Source organism: Phyllobates terribilis, unplaced genomic scaffold, assembly GCF_046119375.1.
Source record: "Phyllobates terribilis strain yellow unplaced genomic scaffold, ASM4611937v1 Scaffold_7__3_contigs__length_470593459, whole genome shotgun sequence".
NCBI classification, from domain to species: Eukaryota; Metazoa; Chordata; class Amphibia; order Anura; family Dendrobatidae; genus Phyllobates; species Phyllobates terribilis.
Genome location: NW_027362767.1, coordinates 425,923,870 through 425,940,162, shown reverse-complemented (window position 1 = coordinate 425,940,162; position 16,293 = coordinate 425,923,870). Strand labels below are relative to the sequence as shown.

General features: G+C 42.9%; 1 protein-coding gene across 1 annotated transcript in view; it reads right to left on the bottom strand.

The window, feature by feature from the left end:
* Positions 1–16,293, bottom strand: part of GPSM3 (G protein signaling modulator 3) — a 145,272-nt gene that overhangs the window by 68,197 nt on the left and 60,782 nt on the right. The gene's annotated exons all lie outside the window — the stretch shown is intronic.

The window sequence follows — 16,293 nt, the reverse complement described above, 5'->3', positions numbered from 1 at the left end:
GCCACATCTTCCGTCTTCATGGCCTGCCCCGTCACATCGTGTCGGATCGTGGGGTACAGTTCACTTCCCGTTTCTGGAGAGCCACTTGTAAATTGCTGGACGTCACCCTGGACTTCTCCTCCGCTTACCACCCACAGTCTAATGGTCAAGTGGAGCGGATCAATCAGAACCTGACCAGTTACCTTCGGCACTTCGTTAATGCCCACCATTCTGACTGGGTGGATCTCCTGCCATGGGCCGAATTCTCGTACAACAATCACGAGAGCGAGACTTCCTCCAAATCCCCGTTTTTTGTAGTCTACGGTCAGCATCCTCGGATCCCGTTTCCCGTCTCCACCTCGGCGGACAATCCGGCTGCGGAATCTCTTGTTAACAAATTTTCCTCCATATGGGAGAGTACCCGGTCCGCACTCCTTCTGTCATCCGAGCGTATGAAAAGACACGCTGACAAAAAACGTCTGGACCCTCCTCAATTCCGCCCTGGGGATAAAGTCTGGCTCTCGTCCAAATATGTCCGGCTCAAGATCCCTTCCTATAAGTTAGGGCCTCGGTTCATCGGCCCACTGGAGGTCATCAGTCAGATCAACCCGGTGGCCTATAAATTGAAACTCCCGGCCAACTTACGGATCCCTAACTCCTTCCATGTGTCTCTCCTCAAACCTGTAGTGCTTAACTCTTTTTCCAAGTCTACAGGTACGCCTCCTGCTCCGGTTTCTGCTGAGGACGAGTTTGAGGTAGAGAACATTCTTGCCACCAAAAGGGTAAGAGGAAAGACCTTTTTTCTGGTAGATTGGAAGGGGTTTGGTCCTGAGGAGAGAACGTGGGAGCCCCGGGAGAACATCCATGCCCCTCTTATCCTAGCTAAATTTCTGTCTGGCCTAAAAAAGGGGGGGCCTAAAGGGGGGGGTACTGTAGCGCTGGCGTCCCTGCCCTCTGCTAGGCAGGGACGCTGCTCCCCTCACCGCTCTGCTCCGTGCCCGGCGTCCTCTCCCCGCTCTGCTGTCAGCGCGCGCTCCTTCCCGGCGTCCTCCTCCCGCTCTGCTCTCAGCGCGCGCTCCTTCCCGGCCCCTGTGCTTAGGGCGCGCGCGCGCGCGCTCCCCTCCTCTTAAAGGGGCCGCGCGCGCCGTCCTAAGGAGTCCCCGGCCAATGGCCGGAGGACTTCATCATATATAAGGCACCTCCTCCAAAATGGAGGTGCCCGAGCAATGTTGTTTGCACCTGTGTCTCACCTGTGCTTCAGCCCTCAGGTCCCGTTGCCAGTTTCCTGCCAGTTTCCTGCCAGTTTCCTGCTAGTTACCTGCCTGATTCCTGCCTGAATACTTGTTACCTGTCTGCCAGTCTGAGGTCCGACGGTCTGCCTTACTACTCCTGTCAGTCTGTCTAAAGGACCAGCCTGCCCGCTCACCTGGGAGCGCATATCAGCTACCTGCCTGCTTGCCTGAGGTCCGACGGTCTGCCTTACTACTCCGGTCAGTCTGTCTATGGACCAGCTTGCCCGCTCACCTGGGAGCGCTTCTCCGTTATCTGCCTGCTTGCCAGCCCGGAGGCTCCGTTGTCACGTGCTGTGACCACCAGCTATCTCAGAGACTCTTGCCCGCTCACCTGGGAGCGCATCTCCGTTACCTGCCTACTTGCCAGCCCGGAGGTCCCGTTGTCACGTGCGGTGACCACCAGCTATTCCAGAGACTCTTGCCCGCTCACCTGGGAGCGCTTCTCCGTTACCTACCTGCCTGCCAGCCCGGAGGTTCCGCCGTCACGTGCCGTGACCACCTGCTATTCCAGAGACTCTCGCTTGCTCACCTGGGAGCACACATCTACCATCTGCCTGCTAGCCTACCCGGAGGCTCTGCCATCACAGGTCGTACCTACCCCTTACCCAGAGACTGCCCTGATCACTTGCCGTAACTCCCTGTCCGTTCACCCAGAGACTGCCACCCGCTCCCTTACAAGGGCCGCCCCCTTGTATAGTAGCTCAGAGGTTCCGCCTCCCGGACCCGTTACACTCAGCTGCTCCAATCAATCCCGGCCTGAGCATAGTGTTTCATTCAGTGTGTGCTTGCACTCTGAAGGTGCCAGGTCCCGTTCTTTGTCTCCTGCTTTGTGGTATCAGTTCCCGTGTCTGAACTGAGTCCTGTCTATGTCTCCTGCCTTGCGGTATCAGTTCCCGTGTCTGAGCTGAGTCCTGTCTATGTCTCCTGCCTTGCGGTATCAGTTCCTGTGTCTGAACTGAGTCCTGTCTGTGTTCTCTTGTCTGCCTGTCCTGGAGGCTGTATTTCCAGGCCTGTCTGAACACGCTCCTAGCCTGTTCCTTCCGCCTTCTAGGGGCCGATTACCTAGATCCGTTCCTGTATCTTGTCCGTCCTGTCTGAACACGCTCCTAGCCTGTTCCTCCCGCCTTCTAGGGGCCGATTATCTAGACCCACTCCGGTATCTTGTCTGAACACGCTCCTAGCCTGTTCCTCCCGCCTTCTAGGGGCCGATTACCTAGACCCGCTCCTGTATCTTGTCTGTCCTGTCTGAACACGCTCCTAGCCTGTTCCTCCCGCCTTCTAGGGGCAGTATTCCCAGACCCGCTCCTGTATTCCGCTGCAGTGTCGGTCTCCTCCGTACACTCAGTTCCAGTCTGAACTCTCTCCTATCCTTTACCTGTTTTGCCTCTATGTCCGTTCCCTTCCTTTTTCTGCAGAGTCTGAACTCGTACCTAACTCCTGCTTGTTGTCTCTGTACTCCCGTTTGTGAGTTTGTAGTCCACTCGCTACTTCACTGCAAGTACCCTGTGGGTATCTGGCTCTGCCTTTCCCTTCCTGTCTGTTCCGTGTGAACAGAGCCCTGTCCCCCCTGCTCAGCCTTGCCTGCTCTGTCTCCTTTGCTCACCGCTCCGGCGGTTCTAGCCTGCTCTGACTCCTTTGCTCACCGCTCTGGCGGTTCTAGCCTGCTCTGACTCCTTTGCTTACCGCTCCGGCGGTTCTAGCCTGCTCTGACTCCTTTGCTCGCTGCTCCGGCAGCCTTGCTCCGCTCTGACCCTTTTGCTCACTGCTCCGGCAGTCTCGCTCCGCTCTTATCCTTTTGCTCACTGCTCCGGCAGTCTTGCTCCACTCTTGCTCACCGCTCCAGGCGGTCTCGTCCTGCTTTACTCTTGCTCACTGCTCCGGCAGTCTCGCTCAGCTCTGACCCTTTGCTCACCGCTCCTGGCGGCCTTGTCCTGCTCTACTCTTGCTCACCGCTCCAGGCGGCCTTGTCCTGCCCTGTTCTCGCTCACCTCTCTGGGCGGCCTCACTCTGCTGTGTTTGTCCGCCACATCTGTGGTTCTGTTCCTGAGTCCCAGTGTGTACTGGGTCCTATCCCGCCAGTGTCCCTACCTGCTAGTGCCTCCCTGTCTGCACTCTAGCTGTGCTTGCCTGTACCCCTCTGCCTGTATTGTTCCTGAGTCCCAGTGTGTACTGGGTCCTATCCCGCCTGTGTTCCTACCTGCTAGTGCCTCCCTGTCTGCACTCTAGCTGTGCTTGCCTGTACCCCCCTGCCTGCATACCCGCCTGCCTGCATACCAGTCGTGCCTGCCTATACCCACCAGTCTGTGTGCCAGCCTAACCTGTCTGTTCCTGTATTCCCCTGTGTGGGTCAACAGCCGTGTCCGGGGTCTGTCCTGGAGTAGCACCTGGTCCCTCTGCTCGGTTCCTCCTTGGTGCACTGGCGTCGTATGCCGTCGTGCGACCCTGGTCGGATCAGGTGAATACCTAGTTACGCCCCTCCAGGCATTCACTCTCCGGCACGGTCCAGTGGAATCACTACAATCACACGCACACGCCGCTCAGCCCGGGCGTGTGCATTACAGCATGCTCAGGCCATGGTTCCCGTTGAGCCCCACGGCCTTCGCTCTCTGAGAAGTTTTCCAGCGAATACATGCATTAAAATAAATAAATAATTTTTTTTTTCCCTTTAGCTGAGTTCCAGGCGAATTACGCACCCGTCCAGATGGATCTATCTGCTCTCGTTCCTGCGGATCCGCTACGTTATTATGGGGATCCAAGACAAAGTCGTGCATTTGTGGAGCAATGCTTGCTACACTTCAAGTTCTACCCTCTATGTTTTCCCACCGATCGGGTTAAGGTGGCATTCATTATGTCTTACCTGGCGGGTGATGCCTTGGAATGGATCAACCCCCTATATGAAACACAGGATCCGATCCTCCTGGACCTAATGGCCTTCCTGGTGGCCTTTCTAATGGTCCTCGATGATCCTAACCTGGAGGCTCCTGCTGAAGCTTCACTTCCCAATATCCTGGAGCAGCCCCAATGGGTAATGTGTGTGGGTAGCGCAATAGTCCTCCAGCCTAATGAGACTACTGCCCACCCAGAATCCTCTCAGGGTGACTACGCTTTCCGGAATACTTCTCCCAACCTCAAGAGGCAGTCCAGACGTGCTAGGCGTAGAGGCAAGCCGTCACGCCACGGTCTGTCCTCCCTGAGACCTCCTGACCCCAACCTTGAAGTCCCTACTGAAGCTTCATCTCCCTGTATCCCGGAGAAGCCCCAACGGGTAATGTGCGTGGGTAATGCACCAGTTCTCCTGCCCGAAGAGACTTCTGCCCATCCAGACTCCACACAGGGGAACTTCCTGCACCCGGCATCAGATGCTTCACCCACTTTAACCGGTGTGCATGTCCAAGGATGCTCCAAAGCTGTGGTTACCTCAGAGTCTGTGCACCTCTACTACCTGGCGAAGGACCCCCTGTTGCCTCCTGAATCCTCCGGGATACCACTCGATGACAAATGGGGAGAGACTTCTCTACACCCGGTACTCGATACTTTGTCCGCTTCGTCCTGTGAGCCTGACAATGGGTACTCCGAAGCAGAGGTTACTCCCGAGTCTCTACACCCCTCCGACCAGGCGGAGGACCTCCAGTTGTCTCCAGAACCCTTCGGGGTGCTACCTGGTAGCGAAAGGACAGAGACTCTCCTATACTCTGTACCTGATACCTCGCTCGCTTCGTCCACTGAGTCCAACCTAGTGTACTCTGAAGCAGAGGTTACCCGTGAGTCTCTACACCCCTCTGACCAGGCGGAGGACCGCCAGTTGTCTCCAGAACCCTTTGGGCTGCCACCTGGTGGTGAATGGACAGAGACTTTCCTATATCCTGGATCTGATACCTCGCTTGCTTCGTCAAGTGAGTCCGACCTAGTGTACTCTGAAGCAGAGGTTACCCGTGAGTCTCTACACCCCTCTGACCAGGCGGAGGACCGCCAGCTGTCTCCAGAACCCTTCGGGGTGCCACCTGGTGGTGAATGGACAGAGACTTTCCTATACTCGGTACCCGATACCTCGCCTGCTTGTCCAGTGAGTCCGACCTAGTGTACTCTGAAGCAGATGTTTTCTCTGAGCCTCTGCACTCTTCTGACCCGGCGGAGGACCTCCAGTTGTTTCCTGAATCCTCCGGGGTACCACCAGATAACAAAGAGACAGTGACTTTTCCTCATTATGTACCTGATAACCCGTCTATTTCTTCCTGTGAGTTTGACAAGATGTACCTCGAAGCAGAGATTACCCCCAAGTCTCTGTCCCCCTCCAACCCGGTGGAGGACTTCCAGTTGTCTCCTGTACCCTCTGGGGTGCCACCTGAAAATATGTGGAGAGAGACTTCCTTGTGTGCTGTTCCTGGTACTCCACCCGTTTCGTCTGTTGCTAAGGGTGGCTGGATGGGAGGTAGCATCCTAGCTAACCAGATGAGATCAGTTTTTCCGGTGGACAGTGGAAGTGATCTCTTCGAAGTGAAGAATTGGCCCTCGAATTCCCTGCGGAAGATTCTGGCAGGCCTGAAGAAGAGGGGGCGTAAGGGGGGGGGGTACTGTAACATACCTGGCGGCGTCCTTGCATAGTGGTCCATCTCCCACTGTGCAAGAGCGCGCACTTGATCTCCAGTCCAGAATGTCTCTCTGGCTTCCCTCCATGCTGTCTGTTTGTGTCTGTTTCTGCTGCTTAAGGGCGGCGCCCGATCACTTCCTGCTTTTTGTACCTGCTGTGGGTCACACCCCTTGTGCGTCCTCAGCCTATTGCTGTCTGTCACCTGGTATATAGCTCAGCTGCTCCAATCAATCCCGGCCTGAGCATAGTGTTTCATTCAGTGTGTGCTTGCACTCTGAAGGTGCCAGGTCCCGTTCTTTGTCTCCTGCTTTGCGGTATCAGTTCCTGTGTCTGAACTGAGTCCTGTCTATGTCTCCTGCCTTGCGGTATCAGTTCCCGTGTCTGAGCTGAGTCCTGTCTATGTCTCCTGCCTTGCGGTATCAGTTCCCGTGTCTGAACTGAGTCCTGTCTGTGTTCTCTTGTCTGCCTGTCCTGGAGGCTGTATTTCCAGGCCTGTCTGAACACGCTCCTAGCCTGTTCCTTCCGCCTTCTAGGGGCCGATTACCTAGATCCGTTCCTGTATCTTGTCCGTCCTGTCTGAACACGCTCCTAGCCTGTTCCTCCCGCCTTCTAGGGGCCGATTATCTAGACCCACTCCGGTATCTTGTCTGAACACGCTCCTAGCCTGTTCCTCCCGCCTTCTAGGGGCCGATTACCTAGACCCGCTCCTGTATCTTGTCTGTCCTGTCTGAACACGCTCCTAGCCTGTTCCTCCCGCCTTCTAGGGGCAGTATTCCCAGACCCGCTCCTGTATTCTGCTGCAGTGTCGGTCTCCTCAGTACACTCAGTTCCAGTCTGAACTCTCTCCTATCCTTTACCTGTTTTGCCTCTATGTCCGTTCCCTTCCTTTTTCTGCAGAGTCTGAACTCGTACCTAACTCCTGCTTGTTGTCTCTGTATTCCCGTTTGTGAGTTTGTGGTCCACTCGCTACTTCACTGCAAGTACCCTGTGGGTATCTGGCTCTGCCTTTCCCTTCCTGTCTGTTCCGTGTGAACAGAGCCCTGTCCCCCCTGCTCAGCCTTGCCTGCTCTGTCTCCTTTGCTCACCGCTCCGGCGGTTCTAGCCTGCTCTGTCTCCTTTGCTCACCGCTCTGGCGGTTCTAGCCTGCTCTGACTCCTTTGCTTACCGCTCCGGCGGTTCTAGCCTGCTCTGACTCCTTTGCTCGCTGCTCCGGCAGCCTTGCTCCGCTCTGACCCTTTTGCTCACTGCTCCGGCAGTCTCGCTCCGCTCTTATCCTTTTGCTCACTGCTCCGGCAGTCTTGCTCCACTCTTGCTCACCGCTCCAGGCGGTCTCGTCCTGCTTTACTCTTGCTCACTGCTCCGGCAGTCTCGCTCAGCTCTGACCCTTTGCTCACCGCTCCTGGCGGCCTTGTCCTGCTCTACTCTTGCTCACCGCTCCAGGCAGCCTTGTCCTGCCTTGTTCTCGCTCACCTCTCTGGGCGGCCTCACTCTGCTGTGTTTGTCCGCCACATCTGTGGTTCTGTTCCTGAGTCCCAGTGTGTACTGGGTCCTATCCCGCCAGTGTCCCTACCTGCTTGTGCCTCCCTGTCTGCACTCTAGCTGTGCTTGCCTGTACCCTCTGCCTGTATTGTTCCTGAGTCCCAGTGTGTACTGGGTCCTATCCCGCCTGTGTTCCTACCTGCTAGTGCCTCCCTGTCTGCACTCTAGCTGTGCTTGCCTGTACCCCCCTGCCTGCATACCCGCCTGCCTGCATACCAGTCGTGCCTGCCTATACCCACCAGTCTGTGTGCCAGCCTAACCTGTCTGTTCCTGTATTCCCCTGTGTGGGTCAACAGCCGTGTCCGGGGTCTGTCCTGGAGTAGCACCTGGTCCCTCTGCTCGGTTCCTCCTTGGTGCACTGGCGTCGTATACCGTCATGCGACCCTGGTCGGATCGGGTGAATACCTAGTTACGCCCCTCCAGGCATTCACTCTCCGGCACGGTCCAGTGGAATCACTACAATAACACGCACACGCCGCTCAGCCCGGGCGTGTGCATTACAGTACAAGAATATAACTACTATAATACTGCCCCTATGTACAAGAATATAACTACTATAATACTGCCCCTATGTACAAGACTATAACTACTATAATACTGCTCCTATGTACAAGAATATAACTACTATAATACTGCTCCTATGTACAAGAATATAACTATTATAATACTTCCCCTATGTACAAGAATATAACTACTATAATACTGCTCCTATGTACAAGAATATAGCTACTATAATAGTGCTCCTATGTACAAGAATATAACTACTATAATACTGCCCCCTATTTACAAGAATATAACTACTATAATACTGCCCCTATGTACAAGAATAGAACTACTATAATACTGCTCCTATGTACAAGAATATAACTACTATAATAGTGCTACTATGTACAAGAATATAACTACTATAATACTGCCCATATGTACAAGAATATAACTACTATAATACTTCCCCTATGTACAAGAATATAACTACTATAATACTGCTCCTATGTACAAGAATATAACTACTATAATACTGCCCCTATATACAAGAATATAACTACTATAATACTGCTCCTATGTACAAGAATATAACTACTATAATAGTGCTCCTCTGTACAAGAATATAACTACTATAATACTGCGCCTATGTACAAGAATATAACTACTATAATACTGCTCCTATGTACAAGAATATAACTACTATAATACTTCCCCTATGTACAAGAATATAACTACTATAATACTGCTCCTATGTACAAGAATATAGCTACTATAATAGTGCTCCTATGTACAAGAATATAACTACTATAATACTGCCCCCTATTTACAAGAATATAACTACTATAATACTGCCCCTATGTACAAGAATAGAACTACTATAATACTGCTCCTATGTACAAGAATATAACTACTATAATAGTGCTACTATGTACAAGAATATAACTACTATAATACTGCCCATATGTACAAGAATATAACTACTATAATACTTCCCCTATGTACAAGAATATAACTACTATAATACTGCTCCTATGTACAAGAATATAACTACTATAATACTGCCCCTATGTACAAGAATATAACTACTATAATACTGCTCCTATGTACAAGAATATAACTACTATAATAGTGCTCCTATGTACAAGAATATAACTACTATAATACTGCCCCTATGTACAAGAATATAACTACTATAATACTGCTCCTATGTACAAGAATATAACTACTATAATACTTCCCCTACGTACAAGAATATAACTACTATAATACTTCCCCTATGTACAAGAATATAACTACTATAATACTGCTCCTATGTACAAGAATATAGCTATTATAATAGTGCTCCTATGTACAAGAATATAACTACTATAATAGTGCTACTATGTACAAGAATATAACTACTATAATACTGCCCATATGTACAAGAATATAACTACTATAATACTTCCCCTATGTACAAGAATATAACTACTATAATACTGCTCCTATGTACAAGAATATAACTACTATAATACTGCCCCTATGTACAAGAATATAACTACTATAATACTGCTCCTATGTACAAGAATATAACTACTATAATAGTGCTCCTATGTACAAGAATATAACTACTATAATACTGCCCCTATGTACAAGAATATAGCTACTATAATACTGCTCCTATGTACAAGAATATAACTACTATAATACTTCCCCTATGTACAAGAATATAACTACTATAATACTGCTCCTATGTACAAGAATATAGCTACTATGATAGTGATGCTATGTACAAGAATATAACTACTATTATACTGCTCCTATGTACAAGAATATAACTACTATAATACTGCCCCTATGTACAAGCATATAGCTACTATAATACTGCTCCTATGTACAAGAATATAACTACTATAATACTGCCCCTATGTACAAGAATATAACTACTATAATACTGCTCCTATGTACAAGAATATAATTACTATAATACTTCCCCTATGTACAAAAAAATAACTACTATAATACTGCCCCCTATGTACAAGAATATAACTACTATAATACTGCTCCTATGTACAAGAATATAACTACTATAATACTGCTCCTATGTACAAGAATATACCTACTATAATACTGCTCCTATGTACAAGAATAGAACTACTATAATACTGCTCCTATGTACAAGAATATAACTACTATAATACTGCCCCTATGTACAAGAATATAGCTACTATAATACTGCTCCTATGTACAAGAATATAACAACTATAATACTGCCCCTATGTACAAGCATATAGCTACTATAATACTGCTCCTATGTACAAGAATATAACTACTATAATACTGCCCCTATGTACAAGAATATAACTACTATAATACTGCTCCTATGTACAAGAATATAATTACTATAATACTTCCCCTATGTACAAAAATATAACTACTATAATACTGCCCCCTATGTACAAGAATATAACTACTATAATACTGCTCCTATGTACAAGAATATAACTACTATAATACTGCTCCTATGTACAAGAATATACCTACTATAATACTGCTCCTATGTACAAGAATAGAACTACTATAATACTGCTCCTATGTACAAGAATATAACTACTATAATACTGCCCCCTATGGACAAGAATATATCTACTATAATACTGCTCCCATGTACAAGAATATAACTACTATAATGCTGCCCCTATGTACAAGAATGTAACTACTATAATACTGCTCCTATGTACAAGAATATATCTACTATAATACTGCTCCTATGTACAAGAATATAACTACTATAATACTGCTCCTATGTACAAGAATATAACTACTATAATACTGCCCCTATGTACAAGAATATAGCTACTATAATACTGCTCCTATGTACAAGAATATAACTACTATAATACTTCCCCTATGTACAAGAATATAACTACTATAATACTGCTCCTATGTACAAGAATATAGCTACTATGATAGTGCTCCTATGTACAAAAATATAACTACTATAATACTGCTCCTATGTACAAGAATATAACTACTATAATACTGCCCCCTATGGACAAGAATATATCTACTATAATACTGCTCCCATGTACAAGAATATAACTACTATAATGCTGCCCACTATGTACAAGAATGTAAGTACTATAATACTGCTCCCATGTACAAGAATATATCTACTATAATACTGCTCCTATGTACAAGAATATAACTACTATAATACTGCTCCTATGTACAAGAATATAACTACTATAATACTGCCCCTATGTACAAGAATATAGCTACTATAATACTGCTCCTATGTACAAGAATATAACTACTATAATACTTCCCCTATGTACAAGAATATAACTACTATAATACTGCTCCTATGTACAAGAATATAGCTACTATGATAGTGCTCCTATGTACAAGAATATAACTACTATAATACTGCTCCTATGTACAAGAATATAACTACTATAATACTGCCCCCTATGTACAAGCATATAGCTACTATAATACTGCTCCTATGTACAAGAATATAACTACTATAATACTGCCCCTATGTACAAGAATATAACTACTATAATACTGCTCCTATGTACAAGAATATAATTACTATAATATTTCCCCTATGTACAAAAATATAACTACTATAATACTGCCCCCTATGTACAAGAATATAACTACTATAATACTGCTCCTATGTACAAGAATATAACTACTATAATACTGCTCCTATGTACAAGAATATACCTACTATAATACTGCTCCTATGTACAAGAATAGAACTACTATAATACTGCTCCTATGTACAAGAATATAACTACTATAATACTGCCCCCTATGGACAAGAATATATCTACTATAATACTTCCCCTACGTACAAGAATATAACTACTATAATACTTCCCCTATGTACAAGAATATAACTACTATAATACTGCTCCTATGTACAAGAATATAGCTATTATAATAGTGCTCCTATGTACAAGAATATAACTACTATAATAGTGCTACTATGTACAAGAATATAACTACTATAATACTGCCCATATGTACAAGAATATAACTACTATAATACTTCCCCTATGTACAAGAATATAACTACTATAATACTGCTCCTATGTACAAGAATATAACTACTATAATACTGCCCCTATGTACAAGAATATAACTACTATAATACTGCTCCTATGTACAAGAATATAACTACTATAATAGTGCTCCTATGTACAAGAATATAACTACTATAATACTGCCCCTATGTACAAGAATATAGCTACTATAATACTGCTCCTATGTACAAGAATATAACTACTATAATACTTCCCCTATGTACAAGAATATAACTACTATAATACTGCTCCTATGTACAAGAATATAGCTACTATGATAGTGATGCTATGTACAAGAATATAACTACTATAATACTGCTCCTATGTACAAGAATATAACTACTATAATACTGCCCCTATGTACAAGCATATAGCTACTATAATACTGCTCCTATGTACAAGAATATAACTACTATAATACTGCCCCTATGTACAAGAATATAACTACTATAATACTGCTCCTATGTACAAGAATATAATTACTATAATACTTCCCCTATGTAAAAAAAAATAACTACTATAATACTGCCCCCTATGTACAAGAATATAACTACTATAATACTGCTCCTATGTACAAGAATATAACTACTAGAATACTGCTCCTATGTACAAGAATATACCTACTATAATACTGCTCCTATGTACAAGAATAGAACTACTATAATACTGCTCCTATGTACAAGAATATAACTACTATAATACTGCCCCTATGTACAAGAATATAGCTACTATAATACTGCTCCTATGTACAAGAATATAACAACTATAATACTGCCCCTATGTACAAGCATATAGCTACTATAATACTTCTCCTATGTACAAGAATATAACTACTATAATACTGCCCCTATGTACAAGAATATAACTACTATAATACTGCTCCTATGTACAAGAATATAATTACTATAATACTTCCCCTATGTACAAAAATATAACTACTATAATACTGCCCCCTATGTACAAGAATATAACTACTATAATACTGATCCTATGTACAAGAATATAACTACTATAATACTGCTCCTATGTACAAGAATATACCTACTATAATACTGCTCCTATGTACAAGAATAGAACTACTATAATACTGCTCCTATGTACAAGAATATAACTACTATAATACTGCCCCCTATGGACAAGAATATATCTACTATAATACTGCTCCCATGTACAAGAATATAACTACTATAATGCTGCCCCCTATGTACAAGAATGTAACTACTATAATACTGCTCCTATGTACAAGAATATATCTACTATAATACTGCTCCTATGTACAAGAATATAACTACTATAATACTGCTCCTATGTACAAGAATATAACTACTATAATACTGCCCCTATGTACAAGAATATAGCTACTATAATACTGCTCCTATGTACAAGAATATAACTACTATAATACTTCCCCTATGTACAAGAATATAACTACTATAATACTGCTCCTATGTACAAGAATATAGCTACTATGATAGTGCTCCTATGTACAAAAATATAACTACTATAATACTGCTCCTATGTACAAGAATATAACTACTATAATACTGCCCCCTATGGACAAGAATATATCTACTATAATACTGCTCCCATGTACAAGAATATAACTACTATAATGCTGCCTCCTATGTACAAGAATGTAAGTACTATAATACTGCTCCTGTGTACAAGAATATATCTACTATAATACTGCTCCTATGTACAAGAATATAACTACTATAATACTGCTCCTATGTACAAGAATATAACTACTATAATACTGCCCCTATGTACAAGAATATAGCTACTATAATACTGCTCCTATGTACAAGAATATAACTACTATAATACTTCCCCTATGTACAAGAATATAACTACTATAATACTGCTCCTATGTACAAGAATATAGCTACTATGATAGTGCTCCTATGTACAAGAATATAACTACTATAATACTGCTCCTATGTACAAGAATATAACTACTATAATACTGCCCCCTATGTACAAGCATATAGCTACTATAATACTGCTCCTATGTACAAGAATATAACTACTATAATACTGCCCCTATGTACAAGAATATAACTACTATAATACTGCTCCTATGTACAAGAATATAATTACTATAATATTTCCCCTATGTACAAAAATATAACTACTATAATACTGCCCCCTATGTACAAGAATATAACTACTATAATACTGCTCCTATGTACAAGAATATAACTACTATAATACTGCTCCTATGTACAAGAATATACCTACTATAATACTGCTCCTATGTACAAGAATAGAACTACTATAATACTGCTCCTATGTACAAGAATATAACTACTATAATACTGCCCCCTATGGACAAGAATATATCTACTATAATACTGCTCCCATGTACAAGAATATAACTACTATAATGCTGCCCCCTATGTACAAGAATGTAACTACTATAATACTGCTCCTATGTACAAGAATATATCTACTATAATACTGCTCCTATGTACAAGAATATAACTACTATAATACTGCTCCTATGTACAAGAATATAACTACTGTAATACTGCCCCCTATGTACAAGAATATAACTACTATAATACTGATCCTATGTACAAGAATATAAGTACTATAATACTGCCCCTATGTACAAGAATATAACTACTATAATACTTCCCCTATGTACAAGAGTATAACTACTATAATACTTCCCCTATGTACAAGAATATAACTACTATAATACTGCTCCTATGTACAAGAATATAACTACTATAATACTGCTCCTATGTACAAGAATATAACTACTATAATACTGCTCCTATGTACAAGAATATAACTACTATAATACTTCCCCTATGTACAAGAATATAACTACTATAATACTGCTCCTATGTACAAGAATATAGCTACTATAATAGTGCTCCTATGTACAAGAATATAACTACTATAATACTGCCCCCTATTTACAAGAATATAACTACTATAATACTGCCCCTATGTACAAGAATAGAACTACTATAATACTGCTCCTATGTACAGGAATATAACTACTATAATAGTGCTACTATGTACAAGAATATAACTACTATAATACTGCCCATATGTACAAGAATATAACTACTATAATACTTCCCCTATGTACAAGAATATAACTACTATAATACTTCCCCTATGTACAAGAATATAACTACTATAATAGTGCTCCTATGTACAAGAATATAACTACTATAATACTGCTCCTATGTACAAGAATATAACTACTATAATACTGCTCCTATGTACAAGAATATAACTACTATAATAGTGCTCCTATGTACAAGAATATAACTACTATAATACTGCCCCTATGTACAAGAATATAACTACTATAATACTGCTCCTATGTACAAGAATAAAACTACTATAATACTTCCCCTATGTACAAGAATATAACTACTATAATACTGCTCCTATGTACAAGAATATAGCTATTATAATAGAGCTCCTATGTACAAGAATATAACTACTATAATACTGCCCCCTATTTACAAGAATATAACTACTATAATACTGCCCCTATGTACAAGAATAGAACTACTATAATACTGCTCCTATGTACAAGAATATAACTACTATAATAGTGCTACTATGTACAAGAATATAACTACTATAATACTGCCCATATGTACAAGAATATAACTACTATAATGCTTCCCCTATGTACAAGAATATAACTACTATAATACTGCTCCTATGTACAAGAATATAACTACTATAATACTGCCCCTATGTACAAGAATATAACTACTATAATACTGCTCCTATGTACAAGAATATAACTACTATAATACTGCTCCTATGTACAAGAATATAACTACTATAATACTGCTCCTATGTACAAGAATATAATTACTATAATACTTCCCCTATGTACAAAAATATAACTACTATAATACTGCCCCCTATGTACAAGAATATAACTACTATAATACTGCTCCTATGTACAAGAATATAACTACTATAATACTGCTCCTATGTACAAGAATATACCTACTATAATACTGCTCCTATGTACAAGAATAGAACTACTATAATACTGCTCCTATGTACAAGAATATAACTACTATAATACTGCCCCCTATGGACAAGAATATATCTACTATAATACTGCTCCCATGTACAAGAATATAACTACTATAATGCTGCCCCCTATGTACAAGAATGTAACTACTATAATACTGCTCCTATGTACAAGAATATATCTGCTATAATACTGCTCCTATGTACAAGAATATAACTACTATAATACTGCTCCTATGTACAAGAATATAACTACTGTAATACTGCCCCCTATGTACAAGAATATAACTACTATAATACTGATCCTATG